The sequence below is a fragment of the Saccopteryx leptura genome, chromosome 5, assembly GCF_036850995.1.
Source record: "Saccopteryx leptura isolate mSacLep1 chromosome 5, mSacLep1_pri_phased_curated, whole genome shotgun sequence".
NCBI classification, from domain to species: Eukaryota; Metazoa; Chordata; class Mammalia; order Chiroptera; family Emballonuridae; genus Saccopteryx; species Saccopteryx leptura.
Window position 1 is genome coordinate 174,715,725 of NC_089507.1, and position 21,601 is coordinate 174,737,325.

Genomic DNA, 21,601 nt, shown 5'->3' on the forward strand with positions numbered 1-21,601 from the left:
TCTCAGATGGACACCTCGAGTCTGTTTGTGGTGGCAGCTGGTCCAGTGGAAGGAGAGGATGATGGACATGCAGCAGGGAGGGGAAGAGGAGAGCGGCTTGTGGGTCCCTAAGGAGCCTGAGGGCTGGGCATCAGGCCGAGGAGCCCTCATCTTACCTGCTTCATCGGGCAGGAGCTGAAGGCTAGTGCCCAGGCTGTGGGTTTGTGGTGAGGAGCTGAGGGAAAGAGTTGGGCATTGTTTGCCTTGTACCTTTTTTAGTAAAAGTAGGAGCCATGAGCAGGAGGAGGGAGGAAGAGGGGCAAAGCAGTCCTGTGCCAGGGGAAGCCCCAGGGCCTGAGGAGCTCCCAGCATCACAGCTGCGGCGAGTGTGGTGCTGGACCCTGGGACCCCGGCTCGTCCAGGCGGGACATGAAGGCAGGAGAGGTCATGGGGGGGAGGGGGGGTGGTAGGAGTCTGCAGTCAATGGAATGCCTCAGAGTGGGGAGTGTTGGCACAGAGGAGCCGAGGGGGAAGAGAAGGTGGCAGAGCCAGTTAGGGTGTTTGGAATTAGACTTCAGATTCAGGGCAGAAAGATGACCCCAATTGTTACTTCCGTGGTTACCCAGGCCGTGATGTGCGTGGAGGCAGAAGTACTCTCAGACCACTTCATCTGAAGTGTCTCCTGCAGACCCCACAGCTGTAAGACCTCAGCCTGAAGGGATGGCTACAGCAGGAACACGTAGTACAGACAGCTGCAGACAGACCCACAGACAGAAGCACAATGATAAGCATGAGAAACAAGCTTTCAGTTAAAGGGAGAGCAGAAGAGACAGGCTGGAGCATGAGAAGGCCCAGGGAAGGGGCTGAGGGTGCACAGCAGGAGGGGGCTTGCTGGCCACCTCCCCCAGATATGGGCAGTTTTTTATTGCTTCGTAGCACACCTCCCCTAAACCTGGGGTTTCAAACAGCAATTTTCACGCCCTGTCTCCCATGGTGTTCCTGAGTCAGGAGTCAGACCTGAGTGGGAGGGCTTGGGTTTGCTCCAGGAGGGCCTCGTCTAGGTGTGAGGCCAGGACTGGACTCACCTGAGGTTTCATCCACGTCCAAGCCTGCAGGGGCTGCTGCAAGGGCTTCTGGGTCTCCACGTGTGCCTTCCCGTGTGGCCTGGGCTTCCTCACAATATGGCCAGTCTCAAGGGAGTGGGGGAGAAAGAGAGAGAAGTGGGGAAGAGGGGGGGGGAGAGACAGGGACAGAGAGAGAAATAGAGAGAAAGGGAAAGCAGGGGAGAGAGAAACAGACACAAGTGGTAGGTGACTTCTGTATTACCTTGCTCCTATCGAAATTCACACGGTTCCTGTCTGAGGTATCAGGAACCACATTTTCAGTGTAGAGAGTACAGGCCCAGGTCTGGGTGAGAGGATGTAGGTGACATTTAAGAAGAGGTTGGCCATGAGGTCACCACAGTTGTCCAGCACACACCTCCACCACTCAACCCTGTGGAACAACACATCTGACTTTGCTTGTTTATTGGCCCACTTTCCTCTGGAAGGTTTGTAAATTAATCTTTTAAATGGAAAGAAACTCTACGTGCACCTTCTGGCTGATTTGGGGGGCAGAAGCTACCTTGTGTTCAAAGAGAAGGGATCCTGGAGAGTGGGGACAGTGAGGAACGACAGGCGAAGCTTGGGACACGGTGGACGTGCGTCGACCAGGAGTGTGGAGGTGTGGCTCTGAGGCCGGCTGGCGTCAGCACTTCTCTCTGGCTGTGACATGGCCTCAGTCTCCTTCTTTATCTCACTCTGTATAAACAATCCCGTGCAGACTTAGCTAACCGAGGCCTTGCAGGTAACTCTCCCCCAGGGCCCAGATCACATCAGGTACACATGCGGCATTAAAGGTACATGTGCTAAACAAAAATACACTGGCCTCAGCGAGGAGGGACTTTATTGGAAAAGATTATGGCAAAGTGGAGAAAGGGACAATCATCATAGGGAGACTGCTGTGACCATGTGGTCTGCCAGAGTGTGTGCAGTTAGACAAAAGCCTTTTCCTTTAATTCAGAGGAATGGACAAGGCTAGAAAGAACCCAGTTGAGGTGGGGATGGGTGAAGTGTTGAGGTGTTGTGATGTGACCAGGGGGCAGAGCAAAGAGTGTTTCGCCTTGACATCTGCCTGCTCTCAGGAGGGGCTGGCAGGAGGGAGGACTCTCTGGCTGGCTCCGGCTAGGCACGGGCCAAATTCAGGGCCTTGAGGAGAGACTTTTAATGCAAGTTTGGTTAACAAGCATTTGTCCTGACTGACCAGTGGGGCAAGCATGTTAGTGAATCGTAGACGAGGCAAAGATGGGAGTGTGGGGGACCAGTGTTTGGCCTGGTCATTAGTAATCGAGGGGCACCGTGCATGTTATCTCAGTCTCTTGGGGAAGGTGGTCGTTTGTGGTGAGCCCTTTCCAGAACATGAAGAGTGGGAGGATTTCCTACCTCCCCTGTTTTCCAGGACCATGGGGCTCAGGGCAAGTTCAGCCTTCCCAGGTGGTTCCCAAAGTCAGGCAGGTGAACACAGACGTGGCACCCACTCTGGGCCCGGCCCGGCCTGTGCTCAGCACTGAGGGCAGTGCCTCTCTGCAGGGGTTGTGGAGGTTGGGGTATGTCTTGCTGGCAGGCTGGAGATGTGGGCTCTCACTCTCCCGGGCCACTGAGTCTAGAAAACCTAGCATTTCTTTCAGGTTGGGACTCGATAGTTAATTCAAGCTGTTCTTTCCTTTGGCAGCACATGTATATCTGCAAAAGAACTGTCAGGGAATTTCACTAAAAATCAAAACCTTTCCATCATGTAAATGTACCACAGCTTTTTTATCCACTCGTCCGCTGATGGACACTTGGGCTGTTTAAATGAGCCAGGCAGAGGAAGACAAATACCATCTGATCTCACTTATATGTGGAACTTAATGAACACAGTAAACTGAGGAACAAAACAGAAACAGAGGCAGGGTCACAGGGAACAGAAGGACAGCTGTCAGAGGGAAGAGGGAAGAGGGGATTGGGTCAAAGAAGGTGCAGGGATTAGCCAAAAACATAGTATATACAAACGCATAGATACAGACTACAGGGCAGTAATAGCCACCTGGAAGGGGGGTGGCATTCGGCGAAGGGGGCAAAGGAGGGAAAATGGGGGTGGAAAGAGACTTTGTATAGGGCATGACGGGCATGAGGCATGGAGTAGAGCAGAGGTCCCCAAACTACAGCCCGCGGGCCGCATGCGGCCCCCTGAGGCCATTTATCCAGCCCCCACCGCACTTCCAGAAGGGGCACCTCTTTCATTGGTGGTCAGTGAGAGGAGCATAGTTCCCATTGAAATACTGGTCAGTTTGTTTATTTAAATTTACTTGTTCTTTATTTTAAATATTGTATTTGTTCCCATTTTGTTTTTCTACTTTAAAATAAGATATGTGCAGTGTGCATAGGGATTTGTTCATAGTTTTTTTATAGTCTGGCCCTCCAACGGTCTGAGGGACAGTGAACTGGCCCCCTGTGTAAAAAGTTTGGGGACCCCTGGGACTGTCACCTGCGGTAGCCGCTATGCTGATGCCCTGACCCAAGCACGAGGCCAGCGCTGCCACGTGGTGGCCAGGGAGCTGCCACACAGATGGAAACCAAGGAGCCTTTATCGGCTGCACTGGGCTCAGAGGACAGCAGCCACACTGTGTAACTCTGCACAGGAGACTCGGGACTCAGACTTTCAACAAGCTTCTTCCTCTGAAAACCATATAACAACATTATAGAAATTATTGTTAAAATGATGAGTGTTTATTTTTAAGTTATTGTGTTGACATGGTTTCAAGTGTCCCATTCAATATAACACCCTCTACTCCAGGGGTCCCCAAACTTTTTACACAGGGGGCCAGTTCACTGTCCCTCAGACCGTTGGAGGGCTGGACTACAAAAAAAAACTATGAACAAATCCCTATGCACACTGCACATATCTTATTTTAAAGTAAAAAAACAAAACAGGAACAAATACAATATTTAAAATAAAGAATAAGTAAATTTAAATAAACAAACTGACCAGTATTTCAATGGGAACTATGCTCCTCTCACTGACCACCAATGAAAGAGGTGCCCCTTCCGGAAGTGCGGAGGGGGCCGGATAAATGGCCTCAGGGGGCCGCATGCGGCCCGCAGGCCGTAGTTTGGGGACCCCTGGTGTAAACCATGCCTCAGTTCATGGGAAAAGTGCTTTACAAATATGTGGAAAGGTCCTGAGTACCCCCAAATGCAACAAAATATTGCAGAGTGTAAATTTCTGAAAAACGTTATGTTTATATTCTGTAGTTAGCTATCAAATCTCATGGTACCAAAAATAGTGTTATATTTGAAAGCAACTGGTGATGTAGATTTTCTTACAAGAATTTTCAAGGATGTACAATAATGGCCAAGATGTCTTAAGCAATTGTACATTAATGAGTTATCATGAGCCAAATGATTTTGGAGTTAAATTGCTAAAAATCCTTTCAGGTTTTACAGCAAAGTAAATGTTAGGTAGAATCATATAGTATTGCTGTTTTTGTGGGTGAAAAATAGACCAATCTCAGTGATCCCATGTGGTGCTGCCTAATAGTTGCAAGAGGTCGTGGTGCATTTCGGTGTGTCTGCTGCGGTATTATGGGCCTTCTGGAGTCAGAAGACTGAGAGCCTGGCTCTGGGAAGAGGGCCTGCATGGGTTGGACCCCTGCTCACAACCTCAGACTCGTCTGCAAATTCCAGAACCTATGAATGATTGGATGTGTGAGTTGGGTGGGAGGGTAATGGGAGGCAGCTTGCATAGGGGTTTTCAGTGGTGGCAGACCGAGGGCACTGCACACTGCCCCCTCCAGCTCCTGACTGCCTGCCCTCTCCAGGCGGACAGCCCTCTCTGCAGTCTGCCTGGAAATTAGAACTTAAAACACAGCAGCCTTCTCTGCTCCCCCATCAGGCATTGAACATTGCACAGTGCCACATCGGCCCGCTGAGATCCCCACCTTCTTCTGCATGCCCAGAACTCTGACTATGTCACTGTACTGCAGTAATCGCATTAGGTTTTAAAGTGTATTTTGATTTAGTTTACACAAATAAGATAACTGATTTTAGGCGTGGAATTCTATGATGACCATGTATTACTGTGTAACTATCACCCAGATCAAGAGAAATCACTACTCCCGTCATCCCAAAATGTCCCCCACGCCCTTTTCTAGGCAGTCCTCCCCTTTCAGACCCGGGAAACCACTGGTCTTTTTTCTGTCCCAGGCTTTCCTTTCCCAGAAGGTTATGTGAACGGAACCCTAGTGTGCAGCATTTTGAATCTCACTTCTGTCATATGTGTAATGCATTTGAGATTTATCATTGTTGCCTGAATAAGTTGTTCATACCTTTTTTTTTTTCTGAAGCTGGAAACGGGGAGAGACAGTCAGACAGACTCCCGCATGCGCCCGACCGGGATCCACCCGGCACGCCCACCAGGGGCGCCGCTCTGCCCACCAGGGGGTGATGCTCTGCCCCTTCGGGGCATCGCTCTGCCGTGACCAGAGCCACTCTAGCGCCTGGGGCAGAGGCCAAGGAGCCATCCCCAGCGCCCGGGCCATCCTTGCTCCAATGGAGCCTTGGCTGTGGGAGGGGAAGAGAGAGACAGAGAGGAAGGAGGGGGGGTGGAGAAGCAAATGGGCGCTTCTCCTATGTGCCCTGGCCGGGAATCAAACCCGGGTCCCCCGCACGCCAGGCCGATGCTCTACCACTGAGCAAACCGGCCAGGGCCCATACCTTTTTTATTGAATGGTTTTCCGTAGTATAGGTGTACCATAGCAGGCTTCCTTGACCACTGGTGGATGGATGTTTGGATTGTTTCCCGCTTTGGGTGATCACACATGAAGCTTCACATAGAGATTTTTGAGTTGATGTGTTTTCATGTCTGTAAGGTACATTTCAAAGAGTGGTAATGTCTGTGCCTTATGTGTTTGCTTGACTTTTAAGAAATTGATGAATTGTTTTCTGGAGTGGCTGCATCATTTTTACCATCACTGCATGAAAAGCCAGCTGTCCCACATCCTCACCAGCACTTGGTAGCGCTAGGATGTTTTTCTTCAAGCATTCTAGTGGATGTAGAAAGATGACATTTCCTCTCTGGTAGACCTTTGATTCTTTTGGAAAGGTTTCTTCTGGGGTTCTCCGACATTGGATTAGCAAACACATCATTAAGCGTCAGCCAAAGTCAAACAGAAGCTACAACATAAATGATGACTTGAGCTAGAACCAGACATAGCGGTCCCTGAAGCAGGATCTTGGATGCTCCTGGTGGTTTGGAGAGAAGGCTTGTGCTCACGTGGTAGGCGCATGGTGTTTCTCAGAGTTTGGCATCCCCAGCTTACTCCTGTCCCAGCCCTCCTTTGTCTGTGACAGCTCAAGGCTGCATCATCTCCATCTGGAGGGACATTTTCTACTCTGATGTTTTGCACAGTCCTGGGGCAAGGTCACTCTCAAGATAGAAGCAGAGACCACCCCACCCTTCACTTGGGGGTGAAGGAGGCACTCAGGCTTCATGATGTTGATAATGACAGCGATGTAACAAATGACAACATAGCTAGAGACACTCCATAGGGGAACAAAGTCTAGAGGCTCCAGCATTCAGTGGCCACCCTGCCTGACCAGCCAGGAGCTTGGGGAAAAGCTCTTAATGAAATCCATCTCATGAGAAGGCTGGCAACCGTGTGTAAAGGAATGCTCACATTTGTATGGCTTTACTCAAAGATGTGCGTGCTGTCTTGTCTGACACTCGCCTCAGTATTCTAGCTCACCACTGTTGGCTCTCGGGTGTATGTGCTTGGGGCTCTGAGCCGTTTTGTGTTTTGAGTCATGTGCTTCCCCCCCCCCACAATTCTCCAGAGAATTGAAGTATCCAGTATCCAGAAAGTCTCCAGTGTGTCCTGGGGAAAAACCGTGTTTTAAACAATGTCCTCTGCAGTCCAGATTGGGTGTAAAATTGGGAGATCGGCCCTGGGAAGAAGTATTTGCACGTGTAGCTCAGCCTTGATCTGCACAGGACACTGGGCACTGTGGTCAGAGGAACTGGCTTTTGGTAGGGAGGAGTCCAGCTTCCAAGGGCTGTGAACATCCTAGAGGGTTGTCTGCCCACGGGTGGCCCAGGGATTGGGTCAGGAGGGTGTTTTTTAGTTGATTCAACATTTTTTGAGGTCTTCCCATGCCAGCATAAGCCAGGTGCCAGCACTCCAGTGGTGGGCACACATCCTTGTCCCCAAAGGGCTCAGAGTCTAGGCACAGAGGTAGGAGTGACTTGAGATAGACACTCAAAAGGGCACTTCGGGACAGGTGCTGGGTGCAGGCAAGCAGTGGCTGAGATGGACACAGAAGATGCACGCAGCCTGGGGCCTTGGAGAAGGCTGGCAGAGGAGGGAGGCCTAAGCTGAGCCCCAAAGGAGGGAGGCCTAAGCTGAGCCCCAAAGATAAGTGGAGATGGCAGGAAGGGCACCGCAGAGCCTCTTCGGCAGGGGAGAGTGAGAGCAGATGAATCCGGGCTCCAAGGTGGTCAAAGTGTGAAGACATGACAATGCCATGGTAGGCCAGGCCACCTAGGGCCCTAAAAGTCACTGAAGCCCCCTATCTTCAGGGAGCCCAGAATGGCTTCATGCTGTGGAACTGATGCTCCCTCAGGGTACTGTGCCCGCAAACAGTTTCCTGCTGCCACGAGTACATAAAATCATGCAAAGCTGTCTCTTTTCTCCACCTTTGGAGAAAGGTTGTAACTCTTTTTAGTAATAGGAGGAGAAGAGTGCTCTAGTTACTAGGATTTTAGGGCAATACAAGGTTCATATGATTGGAGACACTTGGGTTTCTGGTTGAGGAAGGAGTAACGTACTTGAGAGTGATGAAGAGCATTGCTATGGAGACACTATGGTGCCCTGCGCAGAGACCAACCCCTGCATGTGACATTATCAATAGGATGGCAAGCTGGAGTGCCAAGAAGTATGTCATCCCAGCTCTGGTAGAATTGGGGGCAGGGAGAGCCTACGGGCTGCTCCTGTGGGCAAAGACAAGGCCCCGCTCTTGGGGAGGGCACAGGCCCTTGCAACAGGGATGCCTGGCCCTTTGTCACATGAGCCCACACAAACACGGGGTGGGGTGAACCTACCAGGTGGCCATGTGAGGGGACCCATGAACAAAACACAGCACAGACAACAGGCTGTGTGGATACAAGAAACCAGAGAGAACCGGGCAAGCCTCACACACATTATTTCAGTGCCATATGTCAATGTGGCTTCTTTCCTCACTGGAAACTTCTCAGGGAGTTCACCATTCTTAAGGCACAGAGAACTGTGTGAGTGGTGTGTGGGCTATGCTTTATTAGAGTTACTATTTAGGAGAAAAAAACTGTCCACTGACAAGCATATTTACATTTGGTCTTTGAATTCGGGGAAACTCACATTTCTCCTCAAGCTGGATGACAGCATCTGGGAGTGGCTGCTTTGGCCACTGCACTCTTCTTGAAGAGACCCTGTTGGGTGAAAAGGAAGGGATCACAGGTTGTGGGTGCAGATTTACTGGATTTAAGGCACCCTCTGGGCATCTCCTCTGGGCATCTCCTGCCACGAGTAATAGGAGGAGAAGAGTGCTCTAGTTACTGGTTGAGGAAGGAGTAATGTACTTGAGAGTGATGAAGAGCATTGCTATGGAGGCACTATGGTGCCCTGCACAGAGACCAACCCTTGCAACATCTTGAACTTTTCTTGGTCGGGAGAGCAAAGCCTGGCTCTGGGTGCACTGAACCCCTGGTACTCTGCTCCCCTCCACATGCCTGCTTGCAACGGGATCGGGATCACAGAGGGCCTGCATGAATCAGCAGGCGGCTTCTGAAGAGGCTTAAATGTGTCTATTCATTTTTACTGATGAAATGCCTTGGTTACAGCTGACCTTGTGCGTTTCCTTGGTCCTGTGGCCATTCTGTCCACCTGGTACATGTGTGCACACCTGTACTCACACATTCACACGTGGGTCACTTCAGCAAAAGGTCTGGTGTGTGTTAGATGCCCAAGTGCTCTACAAGAAATCCCAAGAGCATGGGGAAGTAAGACCTGGACATATTCACACCTAAACCCATCAAGCATAAAGTAAAACTATCTCAGGGGGCAATAATATCTGAGGCTGGGCTGCAATAGGGAATGGTGATGACTGGGCAGCGGTTGTGTTAGGGGAGTGGTTCTTAGACTTTGCTACTTGTTAAATTTCCTGGGAAGCTGCCTAGGCTACACCCGTAACTCACGAAATCAGACTCTTTCAAGGCATTGTTTAAAGCTCTTCAGGTGAGTGTGTGTGCAACCAACACACATAACTGGCGTCTTAGGAGGAGAAAGAGAAGTGAGGTGGGCCCTTCCGCCCCAATAGCCTGCTGCCTGGTGCCATGCGTACCCTTGATGCCACCCCCGTAGACAGCTTTTCAGCATGTGGGTCACAGGTAGGGATGTTGACTGTAGCTGCCACGGCTCAGCTGCCATGGCTCTCTTGCCACCTATAACTGCACAGAATGTCTGCATTTTACCCTCAAAGTCATCTGGCCTCTTGCTGGGTCTAGACCCCCACAGGAAAGCACTGTTCTCCTCTCAGGAACTCTTCCTTCCATGCTAGGGTGACAGAACTTGAACAAGTCACTCTGCCTAGACTAACACTGTGCTGGCATTCCAGAGAGACTGGATGTTGGCAGGAAATACAAGAAGATGTATTTAGCCCTGGCCAGGTAGCTCAGTTGGTTAGAGCATTGGCTCCATATGCCAAGGTTGTGGGTTTGATCGCTGGTCAGGGTACCTATAAAAATCAACCAATAAATGCATAAATAAGTGGAACAACAAATTGGTGTTTCTCTTTCTCTGTCTCTTTTTTCCACTGTCTCTAAAATCAGTCAATAAATAAAAATTAAAAAAAGAAAATGTATTTGTTCTTTATCAAGTCATTTTAAACTAGACATGAAGTTTTGGTTGGAGCCAAGACTCAGGAAAGGAGACTCCACCTCCGTCTACCCAGACGCACTGCCAGCCTCACCACATTTCTGTTCTGTGTCTGATGTGGCACATCTCATCTGAGCCTTGGCAGCTAGAGCTCAGAGAGGAAGTACAGACAGGAGAATTCACAAGGAAGGGGCATAGGAGTCCCCTTCCACCTCTGACCTGCTGAGGCTCGTTCCCGCTCACCTGTGGTTTGGGAGTGAAGGGCAGCCTCTTAACTCAGGACTCTGGTGCCTATTCGAAATCTCAGCTGAGTTGGGATTGCAGCAGACAGGGAAGTGGGCTGGGCTACTGCCTCCATTCTATGCCTGAGGCTAGTGACCCCGCAGAAGAGGGCTGGGAGGGCTGCACCAGCACCTCATCTCCTCCCTGCTGTTTGCATGTGAGTATTTGCACCCATAGCCTTACATAGACTGTACACACGTGGCTCTGCCAGGCGCTCACACGCTAATTGTGCAAAGTACAAGTGAGCAAGCCAAACCAGCTGTTTTCCCAACATACCATATAAATGCATCACTTATGAAATGATAAATAAAATCAAAATTGAAAAGAAAATAAAGAAATATAATTTTTTTCATATCCACATTTCTGGGAGTAAGAGGCACACCTGCCACACGAAAGCCGTTCCCCTCAGTGTCTTGCACGCTGCTGCAGAAGCTGCCGGGACCTGGTCCAGGTGCTCTGCCCTCCCCTTTGGTATGCAGCAGGGGGCTCTGTGCCTTCTAGTAATGAACAGAGTTCAGTCAGCAGCTGTGGGAGGCACTAAAACTCTACATTGGCCCCAATCTAAAATGAGGCAGTTTCTTGTTCATTTTAAAGAAGTTTCATTTAAAAAGGCAAATCATACTACTTTTGTGAATTCTGTACATAAAATCAGAGTATCTCTCAGCTCCTCTGGTGTAGAATTCCTTAGTCGAGCAGGTACACCTGTGAAGTCATGGTGGAAACACCTTGAATGTTTCCCTCTACCTTTGTTCACAACCTTCCATCTGCCAGGCGCTGCTCTGGGCAGCAGGGAAACAGCAGCGAGCAAAACTGTGGGAACTGAAGTTTGAATGGAGGTAGGAGAAGGGACAGATAATGCAGACATAATTCGTTCCATGCCAGCAAGGGGTAAGGATCAGAGAGGAAATACTGGCAGCTGGGGAGTGATGGAGATTTAGATGGGTGTTATTTAACATGAGCCAGTCAGGAAAAGGCTTCCTGGAGGAGGTGACATTTGAGCAGAGATCTGAAAGGAGTGAGCAAGCCTGCCATGGAACTGTCTAGGAATAGCCTGAGCAAGGGCCCTGAGGTGGGGCCGTGCTTGGATTATCTGACAGCCAACAAAAAGGCAGACGTGATGCGATGGGGTGTGGGGTGGGGAGAAGAAGGAACAAGGAGACAAGGTTGGACAGTCACTGGAGCCAAACTGCCTGCTAAGGAACATGGCTTTTCCTTGAAGGGTCAAGTAGCACATGGCAAGGATCTGAACTAGAAACATGTAGTATATGTGCTGCCGAAGTGAGCACTGAACTAGAAGAGTTTAGGAGGAGCATCAGGCTGCTGGGAGGAGGCTAGGCTTCTTGGGCAGGTGCCTAGTTGGGGGGCGCTGCAGGATAGCAGGCAGGTAAGGATGGAGCTGGGGCCTGGTGGTCACAGTGGAGCTGGTGGTGGTGCTAGGACGTCAGAGAAAGAAAAGACTCAAGAGAGCGCCAAGCTGCGGTAGTGATGAAGTTGTTGTCAGCTTTTGGGGAGAGGGCAGGCCAGAGGGAGGGGAGGAGTGAGGAGTGAGTACGAGCTGCTGAGGGACAGCTGCCCGAGCCAACTGAGCAGGCAGGGAGATGCCTGTGCAGAGCTCAGGGGAGAGGCGGCTGGAGTACAATTTGGGAGTTGTCACAGGTAGTTGGGACACGAAGCCCTGGCTGGGGCGGGACAGCAGACGGAAGACACTGCACCTGACACCCGGGTGTTGATGCCAGAGAGGATGGGAGGGGCAGTGGGCAGGTGAGCAGTGAGCGGCCACGGGGGATGCAGGATGGTTTAGGTGCCCAGGCCCCTGGAGGTCAGGTACCTCCAGTCCACACAGCTGTTCCCTCCCCTCAGCTCTTCCACCTGTGGGCAGTTCTGAACCGGAGGGGAACCAGAGAGACTCCCATGAGGAGCTCCTAGGGAGCCTCGTGAGCCCCCAAGCCGGGACCCAAAGCTGAACCATTCTTTACGATTTCCTAGGAGAAGTGGAGTTTTCATTGGAAAAGGGGCATTTCCCTTACTTTTCAATTTCCTTTTTTTGGAAAGTCAAATAATTTGTTTGTGGTCTGGAAATTATTCTGTTCCTGTCCAACATATGCAGCCATGGAGGCCCTAAACCGTGCTTTTGTCCTGGAGACTTATATACCCCCAAAACTCGAAAACATTGGTACGTAAAGACACATGCACCCCCATGGTTATCGCAACATTGTTCACAGTGGCCAAGACATGGAAGCAACCGAAGTGTTCCTCCATAGATGATTGGATAAAGAGGATGTAGTACATATATACAATGGAATACTACTCAGCCATAAGAAAACATGAGATAGTACCATTTAAGACAACATGAACGGACCTTGAGAACATTATACTGAGTGAAATAAGTAAATCAGAAAAATCTACAAACTATATGATTTTACACATAGCTGGGATATAAAACTGAGACTCATGGACATAGATGAAAGTGATGTGGCTACCATGGGGAGGAGGTTGTAGGGAGAGAGTGGGGTGGAAAGGGAGTAAAGAGGGGCAAATATACGGTGACAGAAAATGATGACTTTGGGTGATGGGTACACAACATAATCAACTGTTCAAATGCTGTGGAGCTAGCTGTTTACCTGAAATCTATGTACTCTTGTTGATCAATGTCACCCTCTTAAATTAAATTTTCTAAAAAAACAAACAAACAAAAATAAACAATTTTAAGAGGGCACGGGCGCCACCTCTGGGCAGGAGGTGTACTGTGCTGTCCCCGGTGGAGCGGCTCCCCCAGAGGATGGGCTGGGCTGAGGCCCGGGGAGGCAGGAGAAGCATGAGGCTAATGGGCTAGGTGAGCTTGTGATGTCCCCCTTCCACAGTGTTAGGTGTCCACTCATGCATGCCGGGCACTCCTCCCAGCTGCTTTCCACCGGACACCGGTGTGTTCCTCCCATCCCACATCCCTGGACATTGGCCACAGAATAGTCTCTTACTAGCTTTTTTTTTGGCAAATCACAGCTAACTCTATCTGTGGGTTGGGAACAAGTTCTATGTGGTAGAAAAGTGCTGAAAATGCAATAAAAGATCATGACAAGCCTTTTCCTCCCATATTTCAGAAGACAGGATGTCAGGTGGCTAGTTAAACACAGAAGTGTGTTTCCAGAGCGGTCTTGATTGTTTGGATGGGCTGGGTCTTACTTTTTATGTTAGCACTTGCTCCCCAGAGTTAGGAACAGATGGTTCCTTAGCTAAACAACAGTTTGCTGCAGCGTTTGGCAAGCTGCACTCTCTCTTGCCAAGGACTTTCTGGAAGTGGGTGACCTGCTCATGTAAGGTCACATGTCACTGGCCCCGCCTTCCCAGCCCAAACGCAGCCCCTCAAGCAGGCTTCCTCTGATCCCCCCCACAGCGCCCGCTCCAGGAAGGAGCGGGAGGGTGGATGGAGTCTGTCAGATTGGAGAGAGGCTACCTAGTAACAAAAAGCCTCCTGGTATGGGAATCATGTCTACTTGGATGGGGCTTTACGTCTGCTAATTCTACAGTCTCTCCTGGGAAAAGGCCCAGAAGGAGCTCCAGGACGCTTTCCTCTGACCATATCACACTCATTCTAGAGTAGCTTGGAGCCAATGATAGAATCCAATGGAGTTTTGCTCTCTTATAATAAAAACCTGGATTAAGGCAAAGCCACTCAATTTCAAAAAATGTAAATTAGGAGAGATGGAAGAATATATGTACACCCCCCAGTTCAATGTCCAACATGTTATAGGTGCCACAAAATGTTGGTTCTCCTTTGTCAGTTACCAAAAAAAGATGTGAAAAATAATATACAACACTTCCAAATAGAACTGGCGTCTATCTAGTATCCTGCACATGTGTGTGCTTGTGCTTACATTTTCATTGTGTACATGTGTATTATATAAGTGCTTTAGTGTGTGCCTGTGTGTGTATAGATATATGTGTGTGTGTGTGCAATCCTGTGTGTGTGTATTTAGCAACCTCAGCCTCTGGGGGGGGGGTGCAAGGTCATGAGGCCACAATCCCTGTGCCCAGAGAGCTACCAGGTAGAAAGCAGGATGACAGGAATGCCCATAACACACTGTCTGAGGCACGGAGCCAGCAGGGGAGAGGGCACAGGTGTGTGTGGGAGTGCAGGGCAGGGGTGGAATGAAGTCAGTGAGGGAGGCCAGAGGAGTGGCAGTGTGTCATGTGCAACGAGGAAAGGCTGGTGCCAGCTCAGGGCCAGGGCAGGGTCCCAATGCCCCTGGGAAGGCAGAAAGGTTCTGAACACACCTGGGGTCTGGGGTCCAGAAGGAGGTGTTAGAGGGAAGAGAGGCTCTGCCTGAGCAGGGCAGTGGAGAAGTGCGTCTGGCAGTAGATGTTGGAAGCAGCTAAGGCTGGTGGCTGGGAGACCACATAGGGGCTCCTCACTGCAGCCCAGCCAGCCTGGGCCAGAGAGGACAGGGAGGACAAGGCTGGTCAGCGGGCAGGGTACAGCGACAGGTGGGCTTTGGAGGATCAGGCTGCAAGTTTGGGAGAGACAGGTGTGTGTGTGGGGGTGGTGGTGGTGGCAGTGCTGTCCCCAGAAGCAGAGCGATTGAAAGGACAGTGGATGCATTCGGGCTAGGCCTCATGGAGAATGACCCAGTCTGCACAGGTGTGTGGTTTCCTCTAAACCTGCGGCCAGTTCCTGGCCAGGGAAAGGAGGAAGGGAGCAGGGTGGCGTCCCTAGGCCCCATCAGCAAGGAAGTGGTGGAGGAACTGCATAGTGAACTCCTTTTCTTCAATGATAGGACTTCGATTTAGTTTAAAGGCCACTTCAGCATCCTATTAATGAATGGAGATTAATTCCTGTCTCTTTACTTAACATCCTGACTCTTGTTACCACGTACTTTCCTCTGACATTTTCTAAGATCAGATGAACTTCTAAACTTTCCCAAGTACTAATGAGAACTTCAGAGGCTTTTCAAGATACGGATATAGTGCAATATTCCCTCTCCTCACCTAGCATCACAGTTTAACTAGAACTGTGTAATCACACGGCCAGTATTGTTTAAAGTCCATCATGAGGAATAATTTCATCCATTCTTTTGTCCTTTTAAAATACTATAGGTCAGTCCTAGAGCACAGAAACATCTGGGATGCCTCCCAGGCGGCCCCTGACAACAGGAGGCTGTGGGATGGTGCGGACGCCCTAAGTGTTACCGGTCTTTTCCAAATGTGTTAATGTGGAATGCGCACTGTCACTGGATTGTCCCTTGTGCTCCGTGGGCAGAGGGGGCGAGGTAGAGGATTAGGGCTGATCCTTTAGGAGGAAAATGGCCTTCAAGGGGACGCTCCCCTGCTTCTCTCTTAAAAGAAAGAAGTACCCTGTTCTGGATTCTGGATGAAGTTTTATTTGGGGGAGAGTAAGTATTACTCAGTGTGACATCCAGTTCTCCCTTCCTTCCTGGTGAGAGCACGTGCTGTGGGCGGAGTCATCCAGGCTGCTGCACCCAGTGACGCCTCCATCTTTCTCCCCAGCCATGCAGCCATGGTGGCGGTGCAGCTAGCGGTGGCGGAGCTGCTGAGACACTCCCCTGGAACGTTGGGTCGTTGCACTGAGGAAAGTCCCCCTGAAGAACTAAGTGAGCAGGAAATAAGTGCTCTCTGTGTTAGGCTCCTGAGCTTTTGGGGTACTTTGTTTCTGCAGCATGGCTTCACCTCCTCCTACTATTAACACTATTAAAGACAGCTTTACCCTGGGCGAAGTCCCTTCCAGCCTTGTCAGGCCCTGGCATTCTAACTTTCATTTTCACATACGGAGTGCTTCACATACAGACAGCCCAGTGCTGTGGAGGCAACAAAATGCTACTGATGGAGGGAACAAAATCAGAGCTGGAGGAACCTGTGAGGTCTGGTGGGTGACCAGAATCTGTCCTGGCTGAAGCCCTGGGGGCGTGAGGAGTGGCCGAGGGTCTTTGAGGGAGAGGCTGGTGGAGGTCTTGGCCTTGCAGTGAGGCCTGGTGGCAGGTGGCAGGGGTCAACTTCCCTGCCGGTGGGTCCAGGCACAGCCCTGTTACATCTAGGTCTAGGGTGCCAGGTCTGGCATATGGGGTTCCCTCTCAAGATAAGAGAACAGTGATTAAAGACACAGTGGCATTTCCTGTGGCCTGGGTACTTCACATGTGTTGTCTCCATTGGTTACCACACCCTTGCAAGGTAAGAAATGAGCTCTATTTTGCTCATGGGAGAAACGCAGCTTGGAGAGTTTAAATGGTTAATTTAATGCAGGAAAGATGCCAAGACCCCTATCCCTTCCCCCCCAGCAGGCTGCTTTCCGAGGAGGACCTCCTAAAGAAGGCCCGAGGTGGCAGTCTGCCGGCAGCTAGACGGAACCGAGGGTGAGTCACTAGGGGACTAGGGGACACTAGGACAGAGGCCTTTCCCTCCTGGGGTTCCCCTGCTGGAGACTTTGAGGTTCCCCTGCTGACACTTGACACTGGGGGGCTGCCTTTTTCTCCATCAGTCTCCCACTGACCAATGGCTTTGGTGCAGTGATGGGGAGCAGCCAGCTCACCTGTCTTCTGATTACATGGAAACTTCTCCTTTGGGACAGGGATGTAAAGAACAGTGATGATTTCCAGTTGTGAGTAGAGCTGGGCTCACAGGAACCCAACATCTTCACCCACCCAGGACTCCTACTCTTCGTCTGCTCGAGAACCACCTTCTTCTCTCCTCCGGTCACTGGTGTTGCTCTGCCTGCCAGTGCAGGAGTCAAGGCCAGTGCTTCTGGCCCTGCTCCCAGCCCACCTGTGGCCCCAGCAGTGCCTGGCTCTGCGGGGAATATGAAAGGCGGGACCCTGTGCTTGGAGTGGTTACTACTCTGGGCTGCAGCTCATCCTCCAGAGCTGTGGGACCCTTTTTTGTTTTTTTAAGATTCCACATAGAAGTCATAGCACGTAGTACTTGTCCTCTTCTGTCTGACTTATATCATTTAGCATAAAGATCTGAAGTTTTACCGTGTTGTTGCAAATAGCAGGATTTCCTTTTTTTCTCATGGCTGAACTATATGCTGATATGTATCACATCTTCTTCATTCATTCACTGACAGACAATTAGTTTGTTTCTGTGTGTTGGCTATTGTGAATAATGCTGCGATGAACATAAACAGGCAGCTGTCTCTTCGAGATCCTGTTTTCCTTTCTGTTGGATAAATAGCCAGAAGTGGGATTACTGGACGATATGGTGGTTCTATTTTAATTTTTTGAGAAACCTCCATATTTTTTTCCATAGTGGTTTGTCCAATAAAATATTTTTGTAAAATGTTTTTGTTAAATTTAATTTTTTAAATAATAATAATAAAATGTTTATTTGGCATTTATTTATTTATTTATTTATTTATTTATTTATTTATTTTGCATTTTTCCGAAGCCGGAAACGGGGAGAGACAGCCAGACAGACCCCCGCATGCGCCTGCCTGACCGGGATCCACCTGGCACGCCCACCAGGGGGCGACGCTCTGCCCACCAGGGGGCGACGCCCCGCTGCGACCAGAGCCACCCCAGCGCCCGGGGCAGAGGCCAAGGAGCCATCCCCAGCGCCCGGGCCATCTTTGCTCCAATGGAGCCTCGGCTGCGGGAGGGGAAGAGAGAGACAGAGAGGAAGGAGAGGGGGAGGGGTGGAGAAGCAGATGGGCGCCTCCCCTGTGTGCCCTGGCCGGGAATCGAACCCGGGACCTCTGCACGCCAGGCTGACGCTCCACCACTGAGCCAACCGGCCAGGGCCATTTGGCATTTATTATGTGTGGATGGATGGGAAAAAAATAACTCTCTTACTATTAAAAGCCGACCCGGAAGCAGGTTCACTGGCGTGAATTCACGTGCTGTAACGCCCATCAGGCACCGCCCATTGTTCCATACTTCTGTTCTCTCTCCGTTGTCTCCACAATTTCCTAATTGAAACAGCCTCTCCAGAGGTTACTTAAGGGGTGAAATATAATTGGTAAAATAAATCACTACTTTCTGATGTACAGTATTAACCAGGCTTTATTTGCTACCAGAAATTCAATGATGGTGACAGCTGGCTTTTCCAGTAACTGTGGCTCTAAAGAGAAAGTTCTAGGAGAGAAATAAAATTCTTCATGCAGTGATAAGGCATAACAAACTCTCAAATGGCTATCACTGAGGCGGGGAGGCGGAGGGGGGTGGACGGGGGAAATGGTGATGGATGAAGACTTGACTTGGGGGAGGTTTGAACACACAATATGGTGTACAGACATGTGTTATAAAATTGGGCATTGGGAACCTGTATAATTATGTTAACCAGTATCACCCCAATAAATTTAATTAAAAATAAAAAAACAATAAATAATAGAGAAAAGTCCTATTTCTTAGAAAACTCTAAAGATAACAATAGAATTTATGTTGCTAGGTAAAAGTTGTTATTCTCTTCCTATGGCTTTCTATACCCTCTTGCCCAGTTCTGCTAATGAAGTGACATTGTGTTGTGAGGACTCCCAGCTGCAGGGGACACATTTCTCCAGCCACCCGCCACATACTGTGTTCACACTGCACCCCTCTCTGGAAGGTTTATTTCCATGGAAGGACATGAAAAACTTCACCTCCTGAAGACCTTGGTTTCTGCGACAGTGACACACACTAATTAGCACCCATCTCAGAAGCCACCAGGACATGCCGTGGACAACTCTTTCAGGTCCTTGGAGGGGTAAACACTCAGTCTCTCTGCTGGCCACTGTTTTTCTGTAAATAGAAAAATTTATCCTAAAATTTATATGGAATTTTAAGGGATCCCTAGGTAGCCAAAAACAATCTTGAAAAATAATAACAAAGCTAGAAGACTTACTCTTTCTGATTTTAAAACTTAATGCCATCAAAGTAGTATGGCATTGTCTTAAAAACAGACCTATAAACAAATTAAATAGAGCAGAGAGTCTAGAAATAAACCATCACATATATGGTCAAATGATTTTTATAAATGTGCCAAGATTATTTAAAGGGAAAAGGACTGTCTTTTCAACAAGTGGTATTAGAAAAACTGGATATCCATGTGAAAAATAATGTACTTGTATGTTTATCTAGCACCATATACAAAAATTAGCTCAAAGTGGATCAAAAATCTAAAAGTAAGAGCTAAAACTACAAAACTCTTAGAAAAAAAAAACAGGGCAAAAAATTACAGCATTATATTTTGCAACAATTTCTTGGATATGACACCAAAAGCACAGGCAATGAAAGAAAATAATAGACAAATTGAAATTCATGAAATAAAATTTTATTCATCAAAAGACACTATAAATAGGATAAAAAGCAAACTCACATAACAGGAGAAAATATTTGGAAATCATTTATCTTATAGGGGATTAATATTCAGATTATGTAGAGAACCCCTAAAACTCAACAATAAAGTCAAACAACCTAATTAGAAAAGGAAAATGATTTGAATAGACATATCTCCAAGGAAAGTATACAAATTGCCAACAAGCACATGAAAAGATGCTCAACGTCACTAATCATTGGTGAATTGCAAATCAAAACCACAATGAGAAACCATGCCATACCCATTAGGATGGCTACTATCTCTGCCCCCTCAAGACTAAAAATCAGAAAATAATAAGTGTTTGAAAATATGTAGGGAAAATGGAGCCCCATGCACTGCTGATAAGAATGTAAAAGGGTGTAGCTACTGTGAAAAGTTCGGTGGTTCTTCAAAATATTAAACACAGAATTATTGTATGATACAACAATTCCACTTCTGGGCATGTAACTCAAAGAACTGAAAACAAGTAATTGAAGAGGTATTTGTACACCCATGCTCATAGCAGCATTATTCAAAATAACCGAATGGTGATAGCAACCCAAGTGTCCACAGACAGATGAATGGATCAACACAATGTGGGATATACATACAATGGAATATTATCCCGCCTCAAAAAGAAAGGAAATTCTGACATATGCTATAACATGACTGAACCTTGAAAAAATTATCCTAAGTGAAATAAATTAGACACTAAAAGATAAATACTATATGATTCTACTTATATGAAGAAACTAGTATAGTCTAGTTCATAGAAACAGAAAGTAGAATGGTAATTTTGGGGGCTGGTGAGGTGTGTGTGTGGGGGGAAAGATGGGAGTTATTGTTTAAAAGGTATGTGTTTCAGATCTGCAAGATGAAAATAATTCTAGAGATGGATGCTGGTGACTTAAAATGGTTAATATATAATTTTTTGTTATGTGTATTTTACCATAACAACAATAAAAATATTGAGAAAAAAAACAAAGAAGGTAACTCAGTGTGATGGGTCACTTCTTTAGTCCTAAATAACATTTATAAAAGCATATTTTCATGCAAATTATGGGTAGGGAACTTCTTCTTGAGATAAAGAAAAATTTGAAAAATTGTGTGTGTGTGTGTATGTATGTATGTGTGAATGTCTGTGTGTGAATGTATATGAATGTATATATGTACAAGTATAAATGAATGTATATTTGTATTTGTATGTGAGTGAGTGTGTGTGTGTGTGTGTGAATAGTCTGGGCTCTCAGGTCTCACGGAAGGACTGGAATGACGTGACTGTGGTAATGGGGGTCTGAGAAAGGTGGGCTGAAGTTCTCTGACAGAGCAGAATCCAATCTGACAGGCCAGGTGGATGCTTGGGGCTCAAGGCTGGTGGGATGTGCTGGTTGGGCAGTGAGCTAAGGAATAAAACCCTGGCCTCTGTCACAAAACACTGGGTCTACACAGGAGGAAGGCTGAGTGGTGAGCTTTGCCCAATTTTGCATCTCTTCCAGTAAGGGTAGCCTAGAACTGGTTAGGTCAACAATGTTGCTCTTAGTGGACAAGTCTATGGGAAGAACACATTGGATCCTCTGTAGATTCTGGAACTGTTGAAGGGGTTGCTTGAAGCTTTTAAAGGCCATGAATGGCAATGGTCACTCTGAGGACGAAGTCAGCTATGTAACTGCTAGGGTGGTGGCTGAGACACTGGGAGAGCCCATTTTGGGTTTTTTTTCTTGCAGAAGTTGGGTGCATAAAGTGGGGACCTGGGACAGGAACTGTGAACAGATGAGGGTCCCTGTGGTTGTGGAAGGAGTTGCTCCAGAAATTCCCTTTGGAGACCATTTCAGGCTTCAACCACAGGAGACACATACCAAGATGAAATAAGGTGTCTGCTAAGCACTGTAGAAACCATGAAGTTCCATGTAATTGCAGCCCTTGATGTTGGCATGTGGATATGAGGGAAAGCTGTCCAGTTAGAATGCTGGTCACTTAAGTAATTGGTTGGGTCCCACCCATATGAAGTACAATAATAGGGCTTCATTTTTGCTATCGGAATTGAGTGGTCATCATTTCCCTGGACTGACACTGGGATCCTTG